The sequence below is a fragment of the Protopterus annectens genome, chromosome 3.part0 (assembly GCF_019279795.1).
Source record: "Protopterus annectens isolate FY-2018-M chromosome 3.part0, PAN1.0, whole genome shotgun sequence".
Classification (NCBI taxonomy): Eukaryota; Metazoa; Chordata; order Ceratodontiformes; family Protopteridae; genus Protopterus; species Protopterus annectens.
The window spans coordinates 1408522674-1408547316 of NC_056731.1; positions in this window are offsets into that span (position 1 = coordinate 1408522674).

The following is a 24643-nucleotide window of genomic DNA, read 5'->3' on the forward strand; positions in this document are numbered from 1 at the left end:
TAAACATGTTTGACTCATTTGAAACAGTCATTAAGGTCATTGATGAGGAGAATGTGGTCCACACAGCCTAGCTGGACCTTGCAAAAGGCTTCCATACAATACCCCACGTGTTCATTATAGATAAGCTCACCAGCTTAAATATAAACCCCTATGTCAGTAGAGGGGTTGCAAACCAGACCAAGGACAGAACTGACATGGTCAGAAATGCTGCAGCCATGTCAGACTACAAACCAGATACAACTGGCATCCCACAAGGCTCGGTCCTGGGACCTCCCTTGTTTGGTATATATGTCCCATAGCTACAGGCCAACATGGAAGGACTGTGTCTCAACAAGTTTGCAGAAGACTACAAACTGGCCACCATATCTGACCCTCCAGCTGACACAAGCATCCCACAAAAGGGTCACATAGAAACAGACAACTGGTGCCATAGCCATGTCAGTAAGCTAATTGCAGAAAAGTGTATAGTCAACCCCTGTGGATATACAGTAAGTGCCCACCAATTACTACATAGGTGTTAACCCATTAAGTACTTGTAATAAGAGACCTGGGGACACAAGTTGATAGATATCTTGCATTGGACAAGCATGTGGCTGTAGTGGTTACAGAAACATACCATATACCCACCTAATCATGAAGGTAGTGAGATCTAGATCAGGGGAGGTCATTGTGGCTCTGCAGTCATCCTTCATCAGCGTCACAATTTACTACAATAGCCCCTGTGGGATGTACCTCAGCAGACACCTCCATCAACTGGAAAGACCCCAAAAGTACCTCACCAGGAGTATCAAAGAGCTTGAACAGATGCCATGTGTTGCCTGATTAAACAAACTGCAGCTCCACCCACTGCCATACTGCCTGCCCAGAGGCAAGCTGTGCCTGATGTATAAAGCCATGTCCAAGCTGTAATCAATGAACATGCTGCACCTTGTACAATCTGAATAGCAGTGAGCTATGCACATGAGAGACCTGAACCCCAGCACTGACATACATAGAACAAGCTGTACTGAATGATCCATAACACAGAAGCCACCCCCACTCTTGAGTAAACTCCCAGTACAGGTTAGCCAGAGAGTCACCTATCGACTCTCCTCAAGAGGAATCTTGATGAGGGGATGGGAGATGGTAGGTTTACCCTGGGTATCACTGTTATGTCACAAGTAGACGGAGGCACATTATACTAACCATGACATATGTCATGGCAAACTCCAGTTACAATGTGTGTCGAAGGACAAACACACTCTCTGACTAGCATTAGAAATGGCCTAGGGCACATCGTTAGTGTTTGCCAATGTCCACCTATGTTGTGGAATACACTACCAATGTTGGACAAGCCTGGTTTAAGTAGTCCATATCTGAACATAATGCAACATGGTCATATATGCACAACTGGCCCCTAAACAGTCTGTTGTGCTCACTATGAAAATTTAAAGCAGTGATAGGACTAAAGCCCAGGATACTGTCCACCACAGTGAAAGTACTGTACCAGTACACTATATGGTACTATGGTGTTAGGTCAGTATGAAAGGATGTTGACAACTGTATGCAAAGTATTCCATGCAAACCCTGCAGGCACAATATAATCCCTGTTGTGTTCAGACACAAAGCAGTTGGCCAGTAAGTACACAACATGACACCCAACACACAACCATAAACGTGAGATATTGTTGAAGTTCACACTCATCCACATATGTGGTGGACTGCAGAGTTCAACATATGGAAAGCTCACACTGGGCATGCTCGCACACTTTGATAAATGAGACATATGTCAGACAACATGCCATGGAAAGGCTGAACTGGGCATGCTCACACACGTAGGCCATATCTCAGTTTAGCAGTTGGCCATACATATCTGGTATTTGTACGTGTCATTCCAGGAACCAACACATTACAGCAATCTGCCCAGTGCACACAGTTAAATGACTGCAGAGACATAAGTGATATAGTGGATCCCCCTCATATTCAAACATCTTCCACAGATACACAAGTTGTTCATAGAAACAGGGAATGCTATGGCAATAAAGACCTGCAAACAGCCTATCAGCAACAAATATTGTGCATCTGACAATTAAACATATGGGTGTAGAGGTCAATACTAGGCTGTTTGCCCTAGGGAATGAAAGCTTAGCCAGAGTGTGTGACTGCATCCCCAGTACAATAGGCTACTGTGCCACTGTAAGGTAGGTCACATAAGGCACCGTTTGAGGCTAGCGTGCTGTGCCTCCATCAAGCAGGGACACAGTGGAGATCCCAGGGGTTGAATTTGCTATGCCACATCCATGTTGTTGGTGTGTGCTGGAAGAGGGTTGGTGAGGACCTCTAACAGTAAGTGGGCATCAATAACAGACTGAGGGGAGCCTTATCTGCAGTGTCTGGACAATTTCACTGTCAACACGTTGTCATGATGATTAAGAGGGATTGAAGTGTCATGCCAGTACTGTTCAGAAATGTCCTCCCTCTGTGGGCTACTGCTCTGCAATGTATTAGCTCACTCCATCTGTTGGACAGCTCATATATGGCTGGTGTACACCTGACAGGGTGTCCTGTTGTGGAGGAGTCATGGGTATATTTGGGATAGCATGATCAATGCAAACCTTCCACATGCTCATAGAATGCAATTGTCAAGGATTATGCAGAGTGGCCTGTATACTCCCCCAGCATGGGTCCTTTGAAGTCTTCCACCCCAGTCTTCATAAGTGCAAAGTCTGCTTTTGATAAATACACTTTGTTTGCAGTGACAACCTTGCCTGTGGGGTGGGGATGGGATATGGATGTCCAGGGAAAGGTGGGTATGGTCAGATATCAACAATGGTGGTCTACCTCTGGTATGGAACAGTGAGTACCCATGTTGCAGATGGTCAGGTGCAATATGTATTCCCCCTTGTGGCTGTGGTGAGTGGTCCTGACATAGCACATGGACTCACAAATTGTAGTGGCTGTAGGGTAATGTTGTAGAGGCCTGAGTAGTTCCCACACACAATATACCTGTACCTGACTTTAACAACTGGAATGGTGTATGTGAATACCTTCATATCTTTGCACTGTTCCTAGGGAAGCAAAGTGTGTGTCCCGGATGTCGGAAAGGTGGTCTGAACTGGTTGTGTTGTGTGTTACAAGTCCTGTGGTCATGAAGCATGGTATAAAACATAACCTGCCAGTGCTGATGTGCATATCTGACCCTGAAGCAGGTGGCTGCAAATGCATATATATGCTATCCCCCACCTGACAGGTAGTAATAGATGTACATACCTCTGTATAAATAATGATGTCAACACCCTATAAATACTGCAGGTGCAGAACCAATGCCCAGTAATTCGGATAGTGTGCTCTGCTAATGCATCTCCCTTAAGTGTCATAATATAGTAAGGTAGGGGTTTGAATCCTGCAAATGCTCTGTGTGGGTGAGCAGGGTTGGTGTGTGTGCAATTCTGTGTGAGAGAAATGTCCCTTTTGGCAACTAGGAGAACACACTACAGGATGCACATTCCCCTTTCTAAACACTGATGATGTCAGCACCCTATAAGTACAGCAGGAGAAGGGAAACTTCCCAGTAATGTGAATAGTGCGCTCTGCTAATGTGTCTGTCTCGAGTGCCATAACATAGTTAGGTAGGGATTTGAATCCTGCAAATGCTCAGTGTGTGTGGAGGGGGGTTAGTGTGTGTGCAATTCTGTATGAAAGAAATGTCCCTTTTGGCAACTAGGAGAACACTCTACAGGATGCACATTCCCCTTTCTAAACACTGATGATGTCAGCACCCTATAAGTACAGCAGGAGAAGGGAAGCCTTCCAGTAATGCGAATAGCGCGCTCCGCTAATGCGTCCGTATTGAGTATAGGTAGGGGTTTGAATCCTGCAAGTGTGTCTGTTTGGGTGAGGGGGGTTAGTGCGTGTGCAATTCTGAGTGAGGGAAATGTTCCTTTTGGCAACTAGGAGAACACACTACAAGATGCACATTCCCCTTTCTAAACACTGATGATGTCAGCACCCTATAAGTACAGCAGGAGAAGGGAAACCTTCCAGTAATGCGAATAGCGCGCTCCGCTAATGCGTCCGTCTTGAGTATAGGTAGGGGTTTGAATCCTGCAAATGGCAAGTGTGTGTGTTTGGGTGAGCGGGGTTAGTGCGTGTGCAATTCTGAGTGAGGGAAATGTCCCTTTTGGCAACTAGGAGAACACACTACAGGATGCACATTCCACTTTCTAAACACTGATGATGTCAACACCCTATAAGTACAGCAGGAGAAGGGAACCCTCCCAGTAATGTGAATAGCGCGCTCTGCTAATGCGTATGTTTTGAGTATCATAACATAGTTAGGCAGGGGTTTGAATCCTGCAAATGGCAAGTGTATGTGGGGGGTGGAAGTAGGGTGTGTGCAATTACATGTGTGAAAAAACTGACCCTTTTGGCAACCAGTACAACACACCAGCTGCTGCATATTCCAATCTCTACACAGAGATGATGTCAGCACCCTACAAGTACAGCAGAAGAGGGCAAATCTCCCAGTAATGCAAATAGCACACTCTGCTGCTGCGTCTCTCACTACTGTCATAGCACAGTTAGTTATGGCTTTGAATTCCACACATGCCACGTGTGTTTTTGTCACACAGAATGCCCATGTGTTTGGGTTGTTGTTCACAATAATGCATGACATCAATTAAACCAGTAATGGCAATGGACACAGATGATGTATGTGTGTGCCAAATACACATATGTACATGTGACCTTCAATAGTTCCCATGTCTGACGCCTGCCACATGTGAATACATGATATTTGCACTGGATAACATTATGACTGTGGTCTTCTGTGCGGGTGCTGCATGTGGTATGTGTATATACAGTGTGAGTTGTATATGGTATCATCCTAGCAGCGAGGGATACACATCTGGTCTGGGGCATATAGTCTACATGTTGTTGATGAACAAGTGCTGCATGTTTTCACCTGTTGTGGGAGTGGTAACAAGTTGTTCCATAGCAATGCAGTGACTACATGCTAGAAAACTTTCAGCTAGGGTGTTGTAGCTACAGTAATTCATCAGCATTCAGTAATACTTCAGCATTCTTGGTGAGGGTATGATGCCAACCAAGGTCAGGATCATACCAGCCTGTGCCACATGCTCAGAGAGCCCTTCTATGTTCCCTATCATGTAGTCCAGGGAGGTACATCACAGGTCAGCCATAGTGGCATGGACAATGACTGAGTCATATGTGTCCATGCCTCTGACTGACCTGTATGCTTGTGTCATGTGGTGGACCATAGTGCCCCACGGGCATATCACTGTGACCTTCACCTCGTCCAGCCTGGTGAGCGAGACCTCACTGTACCGGACAATAAGGTACCTAACACAAGTGTAGCAGGTGTGTTGTCTAGCCGTACAGACTGTGACTGTTTGGCACACAGGATTTGTGTGCTATGTGTTGCACATGCTGTGTTCTGGCTTAACGTATGCCTGTGTGCCAGCTGCAGAGATGTGTGCTACTCAGGCAGGATGCTATTCTGAGACTCCACGAATGCCCCAGTGTGTTCATGTGTTTGGATGGCTGTCAGTGTAGGTCTACATCAGACTGGTATTGTAGTCACTGTAGTATTTCATGCCACCTGACAGGTTATGCCAGTACTGGGTTCAGAGTGCTTAGTCCCCAGTTTGGCTATGTGGTTGCATCTCATACATGTGTTGTACGTCCATGTGTAGGGGAGAGGGTTGACTGTGTACATTTGGCAGCTGTGACATTGCCACATGACTCACATATTCCACAACTGTACCATAGAGGTGACTGACAAGTGACCTTTGCACATGCTACCATAGTATTGTGATTGCCATGGTGATTAACAGCACATAGGGCCAATGGGAAACAAGGTACAAAAGGTGAGTATGTGAGGGTGTAGTGCCTGTGATTAGTTAGCACTGGCATATATGACTGCACACGGGGTCAAATGCCAGGAAAGTCATATGCAATGTGTCACAGGTAACGTACATGCGAACAGGACAAACAGTGACGTTCTGTCAAGTGAGACATGGACATACATATAGTAAGCTATGCAGATGTCACTAGGAGTCCACAGAAGCTCTGTAAATCTGCATTGCAGGTGGGATCAGTGTTCCAGGGTAACTGCAAGCAAACATGCATGCAAACAAAGCTACAGTAAGCAGGGCTGCATGTAGTCCATTGTACAAAAAAACAAGCTGTACCACTTCCAGTAGGTCACAGTGCAAATATGCAGGCACTATACACATGTACATGGAAATACATGGGTCAGATGGCCAGGGTCCAGTCTCAGCGCACACAAGTGTACAGACCATGTACCGTCAGGATGTACAATAACTGGATGGAAACCCAGGTGCTCATACCTGCAGTAATACACATGTCAAATAACAGACACTGAGCCTTCACTCAGTGGTTCCATACTTAGTAGGATGTATGCTACCTGTCCTGCCACCACAGTATCCCTGACATTTATGGGGACTCTCCCTCCTGTGAAAGTTAGTTTTGTGTGTTGGGGCTGTCTAGCATGGTATGAGATGTGAACTTGCAGTGCTAGGATGCTCCTGTGTGTCCTGTACCAGTCGTGTAGTACTGCACACATATCAACATCCTCAAACATCCGTATTGCAGAGTCCAGTGTGGGCAACATGCCACTTGCAGTTTACATGTCCATCATTGCGTATCAATACTTTCATTACCTTATCCCCTGTGCTACCTATGTATGTAGCCTTCTGTTGACATCCTTACCACCAGTATGCCAACATGTGCAGATGATACACTATGGTACTTACCATGGGTGTAGACAGCAGTACAAGACAATCATACCCTTACTGCATCAGGTATGCTGGGATATACCCACAATTATATCAGCACACAGTACTGTTAACAACATGATACTATTACTACATGTCTATGTAGTCACCCTGTGCATCAGCAACATGTTAACCTGTACCTGCACTGATGTTACAGATTGCAGGAGTGGCACAGTTTCATCATACGCACAGGGTGTGAACTTGGTATGCCTGAGTCTGCCACTGATACCACCAATTGACATGTATGTGTATGTGTGTTGGTGAGGGACAGCAGCACAAGGTGGGGCAATGTTGATGCAGTGTGTGCGTGTATGCGGTAGCCCTAGGTGTTGTCAATTCGCATGTGTGTATGGATGCACACAGTTCCACCTCATGGCTGCCATATACTGGTGTTTGTGGACAGCCACAGACTGTACCTGCCAGGTCATACAGATCAGTGTCTCTGGCCACGGACACGGTACCTGTGCCTTGCAGGGGTGCTACAGACCGTATCCAGTACCAATCCAGACTGGGTACTGTCATCAGAAGCAGGTGTTCATTGACTGGACACAGATCCCTGTCGGGCCTGTCTAGAGCCACGTGCACGTGGTCTCCTGGGGTGGTCTGATGACAGCACAGACCCAGCATTGCTGGTGCTGCTGCTGGCACTATGGGGGCGGCCACGGCCCTGTTGTCATCCACGACGACTGCCAGCTGCTGCTGTTGCTGGCATACGCCCACGTCGATGCCTCAACCATCCACCATTGCCCTGGCTCATGGACATGTTGTTGTGGAACTGATCTAATATGTCCCCACAACGTCTGTCTATGACATCGGTGAAATTACGGATGGCATCCGCAATGTCATGCATACTGTCGGTCATGGCTGTGTGACATGCTGTCAGCTCCCTCAGACCCTGTCTGGTGTACTGTTCCATATGTGACTGTGCCTGCATGACAGCCCGAAACATAGCTGAGGTTGTAAAACCTCAGTGGGCACATCTGACAGGGGCAGTACACCCACGGATGCTCCCACGAGAACCCCTGGACCTCTGTCTGTGTGGTACCTTCTCAGGGCCATGCCCATGGCTGCTGTGTGGGGAAGCATGTGCCACAGATACCACATTACCCTGGTCAATGCCCACTGTATCCTGTCCATCACCTAGGGACATTGGTGACAAAGGGTGTATTGGCAGGATGACTGTGCGCATTGATGGGGTTGACAGCTGTGTACTGTCAATTGGCTGACCAATGACAGACCCTGGCATATCTTCCTGTGCCATTACACAGATGTCATCATTATCAGTACCCATGGCACCTGATTCAGGTTCCCTGCTGCATGACACCAGAGCAGCACCAGAACCTGTGGGAGGGAAACAGGAAACACAGTTTACAATGTCTACACAATGTTACCAGTGATGCACACATGCACAGGTGCACACATGCACACATGCACACGTGCACACATGCACACGTGCACACATGCACACATGCACATGTGCACACGTGCACACATGTACACATGCACAGGTGCACACATGCACATATGCACACATGCACACGTGCACACGTGCACACATGCACAGGTGCACACATACACACATGCACACATGCACACATGCACACAGTTGCACACAGTTGCACACAGCTGCACACTTGCACACTACTCAGTATGCGAGATATCAACACACAGACACAGACACACCTGCATGCATACACAGAGCACTACTAAGTGAGCCTAATATTACTATTACTATCAAGACTATTAAAGGTATTATTAATACACACTCACCAGCATGGATAGGCTGCATTGCTGTTACACTGGAGGGATCTGCAGAAGTGAGGACACAGACACACCTGCATGCATACACAGAGCACTACTAAGTGAGCCTAATATTACTATTACTATCAAGACTATTAAAGGTATTATTAATACACACTCACCAGCATGGATAGGCTGCATTGCTGTTACACCGGAGGGATCTGCAGAAGTGAAGAAATTAATGTCAGTGGGCACAGCTGTGCCATTGTTACTGAGTATGATACAGGTCAGTAGTACAACAGTTGCCTTTCACAGGTCAGCTGCTGATATTGGGAATATCACACTTGCACATTAAATACTATGATGACAGCTACAAACCAAGGACACACCTCACACATGCATTAACTACCAGTGTACACAACAGTCAGCTATACATATGGCATATTACCTGCATGCTCGTAGTCTTGCTGCTGTGTGGCTCCAGCCTCCATCATAATGCCAGTCTGCTGCTGTTGTTGTTGTTGGTGGGCTGGAGCCACAACACTTATGAGTAGTCCCTCCAGTCTGGTGAGTGGGGAATGTGTAGCCACCCCACCACCTGTGGCAACCTGTTGCCTGTGGATATCCGACGCACGCTGATGGACATTTCTGATTAAATCATTGCAGTGATGTCGTACCTGCTCATATGTCCTATTATGCGTGCCTATGTCATTTACCCGATGGACCAGGTCATGCCACAGTGCAGCCCTCTCCTGCTGATTCTGGCTTGTGCGGGAAAAGAGTATTGCATAATCCTGCACCAGGCTCTGGTGTATTTCCTCATCCTCAGCTGCAGAGTATGCTGGATTGCGCTGGTGAGCCATGGTCCTGAAAAAGGAAATAACATGATATCAGCAAAATATGTCAGCAGAATTTGGCACACATACTACACATGCTATTCGACTGTTGTGATACAACATATCTCACATATATAGCATCTGTCTGTCTATTGGTGGATACACATGTAACTGGCCAGGTATCAGTGCTCAGCCAACAACTGTGCAACAGTACCTGGCACACTCCATACGACATACTACCAAAACCCAGTAGTCAGAACACTGATTCAGGTCCAAAGCACCTCCTCTCTCTGGGGGTTTGTATCGAGGTACTGTATGGGGTACATCATCAACTACTGTGAGCTGACCACAAACTAATTGCCCTGGATATACATATCCCACCTCCACCACCAGCACAAACAACTACAGTGAATAACATTTCAAATGCAAACTTTACACTTCATAACACTGACATGGTATCCTTTAAGCCCACTGGGCCAGTGGAAGACACAACCCACAATGCTGTCCCCTTCACAAATGATTTCTACGGACATCTCTGAGAATGCATGGATCATGCAATCCCATATAAGACCAAGACACTCTCCACAAAGGGAAAGCATCCTGTCTGGTGGACCCCAGCCATAGACAGATTGTATAACAAAAGATGGAAGCTACTGCAAGACAGAGCATAATTCCATAAAGGGAAGGCATGTCTGATCAGCACTAGTAAGGAGCTATTTTCTCTCATGCAAACATCCATGGGCAACTTTGAGAGGGAAATTAATGGGGACACTACAGATAACCACAAGGCCTTCTTCAGTTATGTTAGCAACCTGGTCAGAAACCCTCCAATATGCTCATAGTTAGTACACAACAACAAATAATTCACTGAACCCACAGATATTGGCAACATTGTGGCAGACAGGTTCAGTGCAAGTTTCCCCCCTCCCTCTCCCCCAAACTAAGACACACTTATCCCAGCTGACTGTAACCTCCCTGTCATCACAGATGTCCAGGTGAGAGCCGCCCTCAGAAAAGCAGAAAACACAGCATCAATGGGACCTGATGGTATCCTCCAAGAGGAGCTAAACACACATATAGAAGTGCTATGTAACACTAGCCTGACTGCAGGATATGTACCTGTACACTGGCGTACAGCAGCAGTGGTTCCACTCCACGAAGGAGGCACCTCTACATACCAGTACAATACAACACAATACAATACATTACAATACAATACAATACAAAATGTATTTATTTTATTTTATTTTACATTTGTTAACCGGGATAGTCCAACTGGATATATGTCCATTTTCAGCGGAGGCCTGGGGAGAAAATCTCCAACAATAACAAACAAGAAAAACACATTTTTTTTTTTTCTTTTAGCAAGGAGTCAAGAGTTATCATGAGGAGTAGTGACAAAATAATCATAAGATACCATCAAGTGAGGTTGGAAAAAGTAGCAGTTGCTAAGGGTGATCCTTGTGGATAGTGCATGGATTAGCCAGGTTTGGTACAGTAGCAGGTCCATTTTGACCCCAGGTATTGTTTGAGCTTGGCTTTGAAATGATTTATAGAAGAAAGTGAGGTAATCTCAGGGGGTAGATAGTTCCAAGATCTACCTAGAGAGTTGGAAAGGAGAGAGTCACCGGCTAGGTTATTAGTTTTGTAAGTCTGGGTGAGGACTCTGTTAGAGGAATGCAGTGGTCGTAAGTTGTGATACAGGGTGACTAGGTTTTTGAGTGCAGGGGTGTTTGCAGGGTTGTATATGATTTTGTGGGCCAAAATCAGTTGGTTGTAGAGCATTAGACTAGGTAGTTCAAGCCAACCGAGCTGGGTTAGGTTGATGCAGTGATGTGTCCTAAAGGGGAGCCCAGTGGTAAATCTGGCTATGTGATTATAACAGGTAGTGACCTTATTTAGAATTGTCTTGTTGTTGTTTAGAAGAAGAGGGGATGCGTATAGGAGAGTAGAGAGAAGGTGAGATCGAGCAATGGCTACCTTGGCTGGAGGAGTCAGAAAGTTTTTTATTCTATACAGGGATCCTAGTTTTTTATTGATGGTTTTGATCAATTGGTTAACGTGTAGGTCAAATTTTAAGTTGTTGTCAGTAATGACCCCTAGAAGTTTAGTAGATGGGTCAGGTGAGATGATTGTGCCATCCTTAGATTTAATTGTAATGTTTATGGGGCAGGACCTTTGTGTTGGTAGGAATATTAGCATTTTAGTCTTTTTGGGATTTAATATCAAGTGACGGTTGGAGAGCCAGTTTTCTATTGTGTTAAAGGTAGTCTGGGTAATTATCTGTAACTCTGAAGAGGATGTAGCAGAGCAAATAAGTGTAGAGTCATCTGCATATTGGATGCAGTTAACTTTAGGTATGACAGTGTGCAAATCGTTGACAAAAATGGAGAATAGTAGTGGGCCTAATATAGAGCCTTGTGGAACACCCAGGGTATTAGGTAACAGAGTGGAAAGTTTATTTTGCCAAATTACAGCCTGTTGTCTACCACTTAGGTAGGAAACAAACCATTGTAGTGCTTTTAGATCTAGACTATTGCCCCTGGGACTACAGCAGCATACTATTCTGCTACCCTGACCATTGTGGTACCTGCTCCTGTCAAACAGTTACACAGGGTGACTCATATGGCATATTACCTATCTGACTAACATTCAGCACGGGTATGTGTGACATGTACTCATGGGGAGTCTTGCTTCTTAATGCTGTGTGGTTTATTGCAGGGTATGTCTTATCTGTGGGTAGGAACCTGTACCTCCGCCATGTGCTCTCTACTGCTGTGTCACGGACGACACACAGCAGTCATTTAGGTTGTGGATGGTGTGAGGTGTTACTATGGTTGTTGGACATCTGTCATGGGTGTGACTTAAGTATGTAAATCCAGGAGTGGTAACCTCTATGTGGGTAGTATTTGTGTACTCTCTGGTGTTGTCAGACACTGTGCATTGGTAATGTGTTTGAGTGCATTGTCACAGTGTTGTACATGTCACTGTGTCCTTCTCCATATCTGTAGCTGTCATGTGAGGTACATACCATGGCAGCCATTGTGTGGTGTGGAGGGGTACACTGACCTACATGTCCATAGCTGACACACCATGTCTGCTGACACATACCATGTGCAGGTATTCCAAGAATAGTGTGCCACTGTGACTATCATTGGGGGGACTATTGTACACGTTTATGACCCTGTTCACCCCTGACACATGCAGTGGTGGGCAGCCAATCACATATCTGGTGGTTACTGGTGTAGGTGATTTGAAATGGGGTATGGTACTCCAGTTTTGACACTGGTGTTCACTCCATGCCTTTGTCACCAGGCACCTGTTGCAATACATCTGTACACATGTGCCTCACTCAGAATATATATACATCTCTCTCTCTCTCTCTCTATATATATATATATATATATATATGTATATCTATATATATATATATATATATATATATATATATATATATATATATATATATATATATCTATATATATATATATATATATATATATATATATATATATATATATATATATATATATATATATATATATATATATATATGCCTGTATACATATACACATATATATATATCTTGATGTACATATATTGCTATAGATATGGAGGGGTGTGTGACAGAGGGGTGAGAGTGACAGAGGGGTGGGATAGGGGAGTGTGAGATTGTCATATACAGTCATATCTGTAGATAGTCAGATCTGTCTGTCTATGTATATGTATCTACATATATCTATATCTGTATGTGTTTATTACATATATATGTTTCTACATATTCTATCTATCTACATCTGTCTATGCATTCCTACATCCCTCTCTATGTATGTATACATATATGCATATTATATATATGTATATATATATATATATATATATATATATATATATATATATATATATATATATATATATATACATACATACATATATTGACATACATATGTATCCATATGATAGACAGGTATATCAACATGTTTGTTTACAAAACTGTATACACACACTAACATACTGCTAAACATACATAACTGTGAAACCTACTTTGTACATTGCACTACAACCTACATTCAGCCTACATTGATATGTGCACATTGATGCCCTGACATACATATGTATGTACAGCCTCCACTGATAGTTGCTGTATGTCCCCTGCCCTTTGCACATCTTCATATACATATGGATACAGACCAATGACACATATGGAGGGTTCACAGTATGTAGACTTGTAAAGTATTACTTTACATTACCTGTGTTTGTCACAGCTGCTTGCGTTGCCATTTGGTTTGGTGTCCTGCTGCTCCAGTTGGCAGTTGTCAGCTTTCGAGTGGGTTTTGATGTCTGATTTTGTTTGTGTATGTTTTTTTCTCTCTCTCTCTCTCTCTCTCTCTCTCTCTCTCTCTGTCTCTCCCTACCTCCACAGGGTGCAATGAAAGTATTGCATGTGTGGACTGGGAGTACAGCATGCTTTTGTAGGTATCTGCATATGTCCATGTGATGGCTTCTGCACCAATTGTTAGCCAGCATTTGCTAATTGCATGCAGCCAGTTGTGTACTTATTGCAGTTCTCACTGTGATTCCAGGACAGTGCTATAAAAGGTATGTGAGATAGGCGTAGTCCTTTCAGAGTTTAAGGGCAGGGACCATGCTGGTATGCTGTGGACACTGTTCTGTGAGTGTAAAGGTTAGTATCTCTCTCGTATTTCTGGCTGTGTTGTAGATTAACATTTATTCATTCATTTCTCCAGTTTCCTGTACTAAGTGTGTATGTACACTGACACTTAAGACTACTACTACTGTTAATGTGGGTGTGTGTGCTTTCCTGTGGGACATGTGGTGTAACTGGTATATAGCAGTGGCGCTTGCACTTTATTGCTATGGCTTCAATATTTGCCCTTTACATTCACTACTTGTATGCCTGCTAGGTGTCTTGACTGTAGTGTGTTGCTGTGGCTTTCCTAATTTCCATGTACATTCACACCTTGGAATGCTTGCTATATCTGCTAGGGTGTTACTGCATGCAGTGTGGTCTGGCCATGGTGTGGGCCTTGACATCTATTAGGGTATTTGAGTACGCTGCTGAGCAGGCCCCAGAGACTCTCAGGTGCATCTTTTATCTGCCTCATGGAATGGTACATATCAGTGGGGTACACCTATTAAATTGTCTGATATTCTGCAGTTGTGACTGTGGGATAGCATGAGCATATGTATTACTACACTATTTCTGCCGTGGAAGTGGTGCATACTTTCAGTACTTCATAGTTACCATTGCATGTGTTGTAACACCTTTCTGCCTACTGTTTGTACATTTCACAGGGAGTCTGTGGGGCATCCCTGTAACTCAGTCACTGTTGCTATGTCTAGGCTCTTAACTATTCAAATATGGCAGTGTCAGACCTCTCAAGTGTACAGATATTTGCAGGTTGTCCACATTTTTGCCTCATATTCTGGTCAATATCTCATAAACAGCTTTTTCTGGCAAATCACTGTGGGCTCAAGTCAGACTATAGTGACAAACATTTCAGTTTCAGACTTCATACCCTTCCAAACATCCAACAAAATGCAGAACCTGTTACTCTCTCAACTGTCTAAGTTTGTTGTAGCATTATTTGGAATGTGTCCCTGTTTTTGGCCCTTTGCTCCACATTTTTTATTACTTAGTCCGGATGTGTTCCTGTAAGAGGTTGTGGGGTATGGGCAGTGATTATCCTGCTGTGAGTATGTGTGTGGCTTGCAAGGTGCTACAATGACATTATTACCTACTAGCTACCAACTAGCATGGCTGTTTCTGTTCACACACTACTATTCTAGAAATCCACTACATTTGACAGTAAATATACATGACATGCTTTGTGTACTACACATCCTATATTCCCTTTACATTAATTCCTACTATTACATGATATATTTATTGTAGCCCAATGTTCTTATATAGCAGTCATGGCTTAGTGGTAAGTCATGCAGACTACTGTTTCCAAGGTCCTGGGTTCGGGACTGACAGTGGGATTTTATTTTGCTTTTGAGCAGACTACAGGCCTTGTCATTCAGCGTGACTAAGGCACCTTTAAGCAGTTGTAACCGGGTTAGCGCTGGTTTGTGCGGAGCTCACGCATGCGCACTGGCATTCAGCTCCGCGCACACCCGCTTACAACTACTTAAAAGTGCTTACTCTTGCGCACACCCGCGCTATTTTCTTTGAAAGAAATGAAAATGGGGAGACAGGAAAGTGGTGAAAAACAGGTCACAAAGAAGGTAAGACAGTAGGGAAACAAGCTTGAGTTTTACAGGAGGGATGTAGGTAAGGCCCATAGCTGCCCATTTCTTCATCAGCAACAGCTGTGCATATGTTTGTAATTTGGTGTGACATTTGAAACCTTCCACCACTGAGAGAGGTGTGAGGACAACAATAATACTTGTTGTACAGCCAATTGTAATTGACACTTTCCATGTCCAGCAGACATGTGTGCGAAATGGGCAGCTATGTAGGGGCGTAATTTTTTTGTGGGTACAGAGTGCCCTTTTTTTTTTTTCTTTCAGGTGAGAGTGGTATGTCAGGTACAGAAAGTCGGTATAGCTGGGGAGGTAGGTTGGGTAGGTTAACAGACAAGACAAACAAGACGCATACAGCGGTGGTGTATGACACATGTGGGGGGTTTACACAATTGACGGGGACAGATGTTTGGATATCTAGAGCCCATGAGCCCACAGATGGCAACAGTGGAACTGATATCCCCACCCATGGGCAGTTGCCAGTGTGCCTTCACGGCCCAGGACAGGGCTGTGCTGGGGGCTGTGTAGGCCAGGCAGCAGGCACACCCATTAGTTGTGCCACCTGTGCCTCAAGCTGGCGTAGGGGCCCAAGAACAGCTTCCCGGATCTCCCTACGCACCACAGTCCGGACACTACGGAGGGTGAGTGGTTGTTCTCCTCCGGCCACACTTGCAGAGGGGGGACGAGCCCCATCCTGCAGCTTCCACCCACAGGTGGCACAGGGCCACCAGAGGAGGGTCCGGCCTGGGCACTACTGCCAGGTGCACTCGCCAGCTGAGGAGGGAGAGGTGGGTCCACTGGAACCCGCCTTCCCTGTCATCCTATGTTTTGCATTATGTCATGACAGTTTGGGTTAGTAACATACAATACCATTCACAATTAGTTGTAACAGCATGCATTAGTATTCCCATTAACCAAACACCCAGATATTCAAACCATTGAACAACAAGCATAACACATGCATATTTTGAACAGCAATACACAGTCCAACAACATGCAGGGTTGATTGATGGCAACAGGCCATCAGGTTTGGATGTATGAACAGGGCAGATGCATCAACATACATGCAAATATGTATGAACCAACAGGACAAATGTCCAGGGGTGTTAATTGTGATTGCACATACCAATTTCACTTGGAATGGATGATATGTGGTTATAGGGTAGGGTGAAGAAAATATAATTAACACCTTCAAATAGCAATACATATGCTGTACATTTCTAATAGCTGCAGATATATACACACTACAGTTCTACCTACAGTTTCCTATGTGATAACTACTTCAAGTTGGTGATAGGAATGTTACTGCTACATCAATATACATTTTCATTTTTATTCATACACATTCATATCTGGCTCTGTTCAGCTACAGCATCCTGCTACATTTGCTTTATATAGCTATAGACAACTGTGGATGTTTGGTATTTCAGACAACCATACTATCTGCATATTGCAGACTGAGAGCAACATATCCAGATTTTGGGATACACATTCCAGCTGCGGAAACATTTTCAAGACATTTTACTGTTTGGTTCTGCTTGTCACATTCATTTCATTCTGTACTGACTGCAGTATACTTTATTCAGGAGTTATTACTACTTTATTGGTGGATTCATAACTCTTTCTCACACTCTCTCACTTGTTTTATTTTTACAATTCAGGATGGTACTTAATTCTAGGCTTTATTGACATGTTTTACCTGTAGTTATAACAATCCTTTCCAACAGTCTCACTTCTTTCATGTTTCTGTATTTCGACAGGGATATATTTCACACGTGTTTTACTCAACTTCTGCAACTGTACTTTTCAGCCTGCTGCAGGTTATGTACTATTATATTACAGGTGGGACATCTTTATTTCAGACTTTATTTCAGACTTGTTTCATTTTTCTGTTTGGATTACAGACTGCATCACACTTTTGTAATCAAGCAATACTTGCAAACCCTCTTACACTGTTACTTGCACATTTTATTACTTAGTGACTACACTGCACTCTTTTGCTAACTGTCATACTTATATATTTATTTACAGTTACAGGGAGAGGATTACTGACCTGCCTGGTGGCGCAACCGTGCCAGCCTATCGCCATAGGCTCTATGGTTCACAGAACGGACACCTGCAGCTGTAATATAAATAAAGTAATATTGGAATACACATCTCCATAATATCAGCTAGGTTAATTTCTTACATAAATAATTAGATGTAACTTACTCAGTAGTGGGGCGTTGGGCATTTGCCGGGCCTCCTGGATCCAACAGTTCAGTTGGTCCTGCTTCTGTCTCTTCAGGTCCGCATGGTGGTGATGGACCTGCTCACCAGTCCTTTGTATCCCTGTGGCACTGGTGAGAACATGAGCCAACCGGTCCCACGCCTCAGCCCTATATGCTCCCCACAGGACCTGGCCCTGCATGAGTTGGGCCTCATGATTGTGGGCAAGGAGCCAAACCAAATATTTGAACTCCTCAACGCCCCACCTCTGTGCTCGAAAGCAACTATGCTCACCTACACCTGACATTCTGGCTGCAAGTTGGTTCTACAATCGGTTATGCTGTGTATTCCCACCTATGGGGCTTATATATGCCATTTTTCCCGCACTTATCTGTGATTGGCCAATTTGGAATTGTATCAGCTTCACAAAACCTGCTTTGTCATGCTCCTCTTTCTATTCATTCCTATATATATGCTATTACTGCATTTCTAAGTGCAACTGTCATGGCTTAGTGGTTCAATACCTTGACTATGGTGCATGGTATACTGGGTTCGAACCTGGCCACTGCTTTTTATATTTTATGACTATCTACACAGGCTAGGAGGTGTGTCTGTGTAAAGGCAGTTTTGTTACAGCTTGCTCAACGTTGCCCGTCGGTTTGCTTGTTGGCATGGGGCGCAGCTCGGCGCAAACAGGTTACGCTGGTTTACGCGTCATTTGGCTGTCAGCATGCATATTACGCTCAGCTCAGCTATGGGCACACACATTCAGCGTGTTAAAATGCTGCTTAACCCCGGGCACTCATTTTACACCTGTTAAACCACTGCTCACCTACGGGCAGATGTACTCAACTTGTTAGACTGTAGCTCAGCTATAGGCACATCTGACATTTTTTTTTTTATTATCTCACATTTATTCAAAATATATGGCCCATTTCATTACATTTTACATAAAATCTAATTTTATATGTGTACATATATGTCAGGGACTTGTTTCGTGCTTATTTCACTAAAAATAAAAATTTATATTGTGGGGGCTTGAACCATGACTGCCTGCTCTTCAGCCGACGTCTCTACCACTACACTATTGCTTCTTGGCTTACTTTGCATATTTAGTTCTTATATGCTTTTCCACTGACTGCTAACTGTGGCTAAGCTACAGGCACGCCCGCGCAAATGAGCGCAGTCACGGGCAAACATCTTTACAATTTAAAAAAAAAATTATAAGATGTTCATTTCTACATTTTATGTTCGTAGTCTGTGGGGGCATGTGTTGTGTTCTGTTTATTCACATTTACACGGGCTCTGTCGTGGGGGTTTACTTTCGGGACTTTTACTCTTCTGGGGGCATGTCTGTTTGCAGGGCTTGGCCTACAGACATGCCCCCTACTGTCTTCCACGGACCATGTAAGCCTTAGGTGTGATTCAGCATGCCCTCATGCATATGCATGACATGCTGACGTCACACCGTTTAACTGCAGCCTCCGTGTAAGCCTTGTAACTCTTACATGGAGGCTTCGTGAATCCTGCCCAGTATTTTGTAAATGTTTTGAATGAATTTTTGAAATATATTTTTTTATGAAGAGTTATGTAATGGGATATTAACATTTATATGGAAGAAAGAAGAACAAATGAAATAAAAATTTTGTGAACTACCACATTAAATTTTACAATTGTTATGAGACCAATACAGAGGAGAATAGAAGGAAGGGTGAAGGACATTATGGAAGAAAGTATATATGGTATAGAAGAAAAGGGAAGCCAGAAATTATTATTGGTGGTTCAAGAGATTTTGGATGATATTTTAAGTAAAAAGAAGACGTGAAACTTATGGTAGCTGATTTTAGTTTGGCATTTGATACAGTAGGACTTGATGCTTTGTGAGATGTTATGGAAATGTATAGAATAGGTAACAGAATTAGGAGAATATGAATGTCAGCATATCTGAATAATAGAGTAAGAGTGTTAGTGAATGGGTGGCCGAGTAAAGAAATACACAATGAATCGTGGTATAAGACAAGGATGTCCCATAAGCATTTAAAACATGAAACTCCACTCACTCCATGCTTTCCTCACCTGGAGAATGCAGACATTTATTCAGTTACTGAGATATGGTTTAAAGCACCCTGGCAGTGCAGGGCTACAATGCCTTCCACACATTTTGACGATCTACTGCACAGGCAGGGACCAAAGGTGGAGGTGTTTTGATTTACATAAAAAAAATACTTCAAAACTGGTCAAACAGAATGATGTGCTTGAGATTCTCCATGTTCATGTTACCCTAGGCAAAATCCAGTACCATATCTTTGCAAGCTAAAGGTTTCTTCTATGACTCAGGAAACCCATAATTCAAACTTCAGGAGGCACTCACCATTCAGCACAATATCATATTCATGGGTGACTTCAACTATCACACTATAAACTAGGAATTATGCACAACCCTAAACTTGCAGAGCCAGAGATTCCTGGAGTTTGTCAACACAAACATCATGGAACAGATAGTCCATACACCCACTAGAGGTACAAACATCCTGAATCTGGTCCTCACTAAGATGAGAGAAAATTGCACCTTTTAGTGTAATGTCCTCTAAGTAAAGTTGGACCATACGGTTGTCTCCTTTGAAATAAAAAACAAAATCCAGGAAAGATGCCAACCCTGGAACATTTAAAAACTATTCTAAGGCAAACGTCCTACTATTAAGTGGTAACATGGCAAAACTTCAAGTCCTCACAAACCCTGAGAACACTGATGCCTTTCCTAAATACTTCACAGTGACCTTGTACAATCATGTTAATAGATGTAGAGCCAATTTTGTGCCTACTAGGAATAAGCACAGAACAAACTAAAAAAAAAACAGGCCACCACTGGTGGAATCACAACATCAATATGTTATATAACAAAAGGAAGAAAGTCATGGCAAAAATTAGGAGCTGCAGCACACATCAGGATAAACACTGTCTTATCACTCTAAATAAGAAATTCAGAGGGCAAATCAAATCTACCAAAGCCAAATATGAGGAAAAAATAGTAGCCTTCAAGACCAATGACAACCATAAGGCTTTCTTTGGCTATATGTGCAACTTCAAAGGCAGTACACAACAATGTGAAGAACTTATTGTAAATGCAGACAACTATACTAAGCTAGAACAAATAGCAAATCTACTGGCTGACAAATTTACCTGCAATTTTTTCCCATCAATGTGAAACAGATTTCTTCCCTAATCCAATCCAAGAGTAACTTGGACCAGTGGATGGAGTATTGGAAATTCACACTTGATGTGGCCCCTATGTCCCTAATGGACACAGGCTACCTGTAAATGCTTGACCACCCCAGCCTGGGCCTATATATACTTCCTAGAATAATCTTAAGATTCCTAAAACTTGTCAAATACATTTGGGATGTACAGCTAGGCTTCAAAATGCACCTTTGGTTATCAACCTAGTATACACATATGAACCTGTAAAAGAGCAATCACCTTACAACTGCAACACAAAATCTCAAAATTTACTCATGTCAAACCCACTGTGTTTTCTTAATATGCTGACACCTATACCACAGATAAGTCCACACCAGAACTAATTTGAATGGGAAATACGAGAATAGACCACTCTGGTGGTCTGTAGACCTTAAGAAAATATACTGTAGAAAAAATAATGCTTAGATTACCACGTAAGACCAGGACCTCCCACCACAAAGATAATGTAAAATGCCTTATTAAATTAAGAAATTGAAGACAGCTATAAAGACCAACAAAGTATTCCATAAATGTAGGCTAGATTCTGAGGCTAATGATAATTATAAGTTTTTTCACATTAGAAAACTAAGGAGTAATTCATACCTCTGCTCTGAATTTATCTGTAATGGTACCTCCCATTCTGATGCTAAAGACATTGCCAACCATCTAACAGATATGTTTACTGCAAATTTCTCTCCTGAAATTATCCCCACTCCAAACATCCCTGAGTCACTCTATCCCCTCCACTTCCAAGGTTCTTATCCTAAAATTACTCCCTACGACCAAAAACACATCTTCAGTAGTTCCCAACAGTATACCAATTTGTCTAATAAATAGTACCAAGCAAGCTCTTTTTAATCTCCTCCTTAAATTGCTCAACTTAAACCTCTCTACAGAATATGTTCCTGAGTGGAGTCATGGCACATCTTAGCAGTCATACCCCTTCATAACGGTGGCCCAACCACTGACCCAAGAAACTGCAGACCCACTAGCCTGGTCTATTAATCCATGTAACTCATCATCACTGAACTCATACCCCAAGATATTAAAATTTTGATCAGGCTCAACCCACAGTCATTTTGATTTTTTAAAGGATAGATTGCGCCTGCAAAATATTTTGCGCTTCTTTGAAAAGGTCATGCAGGTGGTGAGTAGTAGTCACACTGTTCTTGATGCATACTATGTTTTAAAAAAGATGATTGACAACATACAACACGAATAGATTGTTAATAAGCTAATGGCATTAAACAGTAATCCCTATATAGTAAGATGCATTGTAAGCTGTTTCAAGGACAGAATACATGCTGTCAGGGTCAGTGATGCCTCTTCTTTTAAAGGAAAAGGTAACTAGTGGTATTCCCCAGGGTTCTGCTCTAGCAGCCTTCCATTTTGTCACTCATTTCTCAGATCTAAACACTAACAGCAAGGGTCTCTAAGTTTGCTAACGGTTTATTGTCCTCCAAACATAACTAACATGCATTAAACTCTGGTGTACTGAAAAGTGGCTTAAACTACATGCTAAGAAATGCAATATCATCTCCTTCAGAAAACAATCAATTCCTGTCACCTACTGTGTCAATGACACCCCGCTCTCCAATGAGTCTGCGATAAGGGACTTGGCATCTGGATCAATGGCTCTCTCACTTTCAATCACCATGAAACACCTATTATCAGAAAATTATTTTATATTTCACAGTTAATCACAAAGAGTATTTCATCTAAGGTCAAGAGCATTATTGTTCTCTTGTACTCTGCCCTGACTAGATCCATCATAGAATATAATCCATCCTTTGGCATGAATCTCACTAGACTTGTCAAAAAAAACAGATATTCCTAAAAAGTTATCTCTGCCTCAAAACTATGTTATCAGGAAAGTATAGAATTACTCCTAACTCTGTGTCATATAGACTTTTGAGGGGTGACCTATGCCTTTTCTTTTATGGCCTCAGGGACCCGTTTATCCAAGAGATCTCAATTTGCATCAGGAAATAAATATAATTAAATGGAAATATACTGTAGGTAGATTACCCAATACTTCCTTTGCTCTAGAATAGACTCCTCTTGTATGTAAAGCAATGTAACTCTATGCTAGCCTTTAAACAATTCTTAGACAATGGGGTGAGTGCCACAAAATACCCTCAAGGACTTACAGGCCTTGACATACTTGAAAAGGATGGTAGAGCCTAAGAGTGATTACTGGCAAGGAACCCATGTCTTCCAGTTGAATAGCCCTATATTTCCTATTATTCATATGATTCCTAAAAAAGCTAGCCATTCTAGACATATTAGATAAGTTATTACTTAAATAATAGGTCAAACGCAGTAAGGTGACAATTTACATGCTACTCTTTTAAATTAATAACAGTAAACACAATGATCCATTTTGGTCCACTTCTACTTAATGTATTTATTAATGGGATATACAAAAGTGCACCAACTCCTTCCATGCGTGATACGTAGATGACACTACTGTCATGTGCAAAACTCTTAGTCAACTTCAAAAAGCTATTCAACAAGTTCTTCACAGCATTGAAATTTATTAACTCACTCCAAACAAAGCCTAAAAAAAACTTCATATTGTTTCTACCCAAATAATTCTAGAACTGTCCTGACACTTTCAACACCTGTTCAACAATTCATTCTACTTTTGACCATGTTAACACATACAAAACTACTTTGTGTTATTAACGACCAACAACCACTTCACTCAGCCCATAGATTACTCTATATCTAAAGCCAACAAAAAACTTGGACGCAATAAACAGAAAAGCCATATTTAACAGACTATACCTGACACCGTAGTGCTAAATAACTCTTGTTTTTTACCTTCCTCCATGCTGCAACAATATTAATTCTCCTGCAGAGGAGACATATGCAGAAACTACAGCACACCTACAACAAAATAATCAAATCTGCAGCAAATCCTCTTGTAAGAACATACCACTAACAGATGCAGTAAAAAAAGAAAAAAAAATACTGGGTAAACTGCAAACAAATTAGGTAACCCTCAAACAGTTCAAGACTCGTTCAAAATCCTTTCAATATTTCATACAACATGAACTTTTTCAAACTATATCCCTGAAAAAAAGAAAAAATATTAACCACAAATCTTACATTCCCCAGGTCATTTCCTATATTCAGCATAGTGTGGAACTCTCTTCCACTAGAAAATAGAACAGACTTTATTACTAAAGCATTACTAAAGCTTTTATACAAAAACTAAAACTCTGTCTAGCCAGCAATAAAGAGTGTACCTGTTACCTACATTTGATCTCATCTGCAAATAAGCAGAAACTCTCTGCAGCACATGTAAACATCAAGTTACACCTGTTATAATATGGTAAGGTTTCTTTTTGAGAGAAAAATAGACCATAACTCTAAATGTATTATTCTGTCTTTTCCTGATCTTTTTCCAAATAATCTACCATAACAATGATATCAACAGCCTACAAAAACTATCATTCATAATCCGCACAAAATCTTACTGTTCTATTAGCCTCTCAGTTTCCCACTCCATCCTTCTAACATATTTATGACTCAGCAGCTAGCAGCATA